This window comes from Stegastes partitus, unplaced genomic scaffold (genome assembly GCF_000690725.1).
Source record: "Stegastes partitus isolate 25-593 unplaced genomic scaffold, Stegastes_partitus-1.0.2 Scaffold57, whole genome shotgun sequence".
NCBI classification, from domain to species: domain Eukaryota; kingdom Metazoa; phylum Chordata; class Actinopteri; family Pomacentridae; genus Stegastes; species Stegastes partitus.
Window position 1 is genome coordinate 451,543 of NW_007577788.1, and position 2,549 is coordinate 454,091.

Genomic DNA, 2,549 nt, shown 5'->3' on the forward strand with positions numbered 1-2,549 from the left:
ATCTAAAGCTGAACAGAACTATTGTACTACCAGACGGGAGCTACTAGCCATAGTAGATTTCACATCACATTTCCGTCAGTATCTGCTCGGGCGACCTTTCAAAGTACGTACTGACCACAGCAGCCTGCGCTGGCTAACACGTATGAAAGAGCCGGAGGGTCAGTTGGCCCGGTGGCTTGAGAAGCTAGCGGAGTACGAATTTGAAATCTTCCATCGCCCAGGTCGCCTGCACGCTATTGCTGACAGTCTTTCCCGCAGACCCTGCCGCCCTTGTAATCTGCACGACCCATCCTCACAGCAAACTAGTCACCGGGCTGTTCAGTGTGATTTGGACTGCAACACCAGATTCCCGTCGCTGAGTCCGGTGGGGGTAGTGGAGACACGCCCAACAACTGCTGCTGTGAGCCCGGTGGAGGTAAGCACAGATGATGGCAACATTGACATGTTAAAACAGAAGGAGTCAATTGGTGTGGTAAACACAAACAAGACCACACTGTTTCCTGGTTGGACTATGGATGAGTTGTGCCAGGCCCAAGCTTCAGATCCAGACATTTCGCCAATCAGAGCCTGGTTAGAGACAAGCAGCGAGCGCCCTCCCTGGACCACAGTCTCACCATGCAGCCCAGCCACCAAAACATACTGGAGTCAATGGAAAAGACTGTACTTCCGAGATGGAGTTCTGGTCCGCCGCTTTTACTGTTTGGATGACACGCAATTCTATCCACAAACTGTCCTGCCACGAAAAATGCAACCTGATGTTATGCGCCAAATGCATGAGGGGCCAGTAGGTGGACATTTTGGCATCGAACGAACTGTAGCCAGACTTCAAACCAGATACTATTGGTACCACATGAGAGAAGACGTGGCCCTCTGGTGCCGTACTTGTACAAACTGTGCATGCAGAGCTAGGCCCCACAAAACTCCACAAGCACCCATGGGAACTGTCAGAGTTGGAGCCCCCATGGAGCGCATTGCATTGGACATTATGGGCCCACTTAATGAGACGGAACGCAAAAATTGTTATGTGTTTGTAATACAAGAGTACTTCACTAAATGGACTGAAGCGTTTGCTATCCCTGATGAAAAGGCCGTGACAGTTGCACAGGTCGTTGCAACAGAATGGGTGTGTCGCTTCGGAATGCCTCACACTCTACACAGCGAAAACCCACACTACGCCTTTCAGACCACAGTCCGATGGCCAAGTTGAACGTTTCCACGCCACACTCCAAAAGATCCTGGCTTCGACTGCAGAACATTGTCATTGGGATTGGGACCTGATGATTCCATATGCAGTTATGGCCTACAGAGCGACAAAGCACAGTGCTACTGGTTTCACCCCAAACTACATGATGTTCGGACGTGAGATAAATGAGCCAGTGGACCTTGTTGCTGGTCTGCCCCCGGACTCCGATCATGCACGATCAGCCCCAGAGTATGTACAGCAAATGTGCGAACGGCTGGAGTTGGCTCACAACATCACTCGTGAAGCTTTGGGTGAGTCAGTCACACGTGCTAAAAGACAGTATGACAAAAACGCTTGCCACACACACTACAAAGTTGGAGATGCTGTGTGGTATCTGATAAAAGAAACACGTCATGTCAAAAACAAAGTCAAAAAGTTTCTCCCTTCCTACGAAGGACCTTTCTTTGTAATGGGACAGCTGGACGATCTGGTCTACAGGATCCAAAAGAGCCCCAGAGCCAAAGTCAAAGTCGTCCACCATGACCAACTGAAACACTATCGCAGCCACGAGCCCCTAGACAACACCTGGGCACTGGATCAATCCCAGAACTGGGCACCTTCTGAGATTCTGCCGCCAGCTGTGGACAGCGACCCAGTGGACCAGGACCTCTGCCTGCATAACCTCTATTCTGCTGTCTCCTGTGATGGTCCCAGCAACTCCAGGCCATCTGCTCCACTTGCTAATGACTTTAATGTGACTAGGTCTCCTCCATCCACTCCTTCCCATGTGATGTTTGACCATGGTGGGGGTGCGGTGGGCGAGCCACACCATCAGACTCAGCCCGCATCACGTCCCAGACGTCGACGGAGAGGACCGAACCGGTACGGGGACTGGGTCACTGAGTAAGAACAGTTGTTGTTGGTACTAGAGATTTCATAGTTACATTTCTGGACTCTAGTATAGTTTACAGTTCATTACATTTGCTACAAAAGCACTTTTTCATAGTTTGAAAGAAAAAAAAAAGGGGCTGAAGAAGCAATGCTTTTATCAACCTGCACTTTATTCTATTTGAATGTATTCTGATAGTTAATCAGTTAGTTTACTCCCGGTCGCCAAAGAGTAAGTATTAATGTGTAATGTGCACTCTTTTCTAGTGAGAACATTGCATTTCCTTTTTGTAGGTTTCACTCTGTGACGACTCGTGCTCAAGTGATAGTGCGGGTGGACCCAAACGAAAAGGGAGACGGGGAGAAGGGTTAAAGGAAACAGGATTTATTTAAGGAAGGGGGTGGGGTGAAGTCTTTGGGGGTCGTGATCCAAGAAAGGGGGGTCCCGAGAGTGGTGCACGACGAGCCGGTGCCTGAG

The 2,549-nt window shown here is 49.7% G+C and overlaps 1 long non-coding RNA gene across 1 annotated transcript in view; it reads right to left on the reverse strand.

The window, feature by feature from the left end:
- Positions 1-2,549, reverse strand: part of LOC103352971 (uncharacterized) — a 13,954-nt gene that overhangs the window by 2,547 nt on the left and 8,858 nt on the right. The window contains exon 2 of the long non-coding RNA XR_519983.1: positions 2,243-2,248. This is a non-coding gene — a long non-coding RNA (uncharacterized LOC103352971). The remainder of the gene's footprint in view (positions 1-2,242; positions 2,249-2,549) is intronic.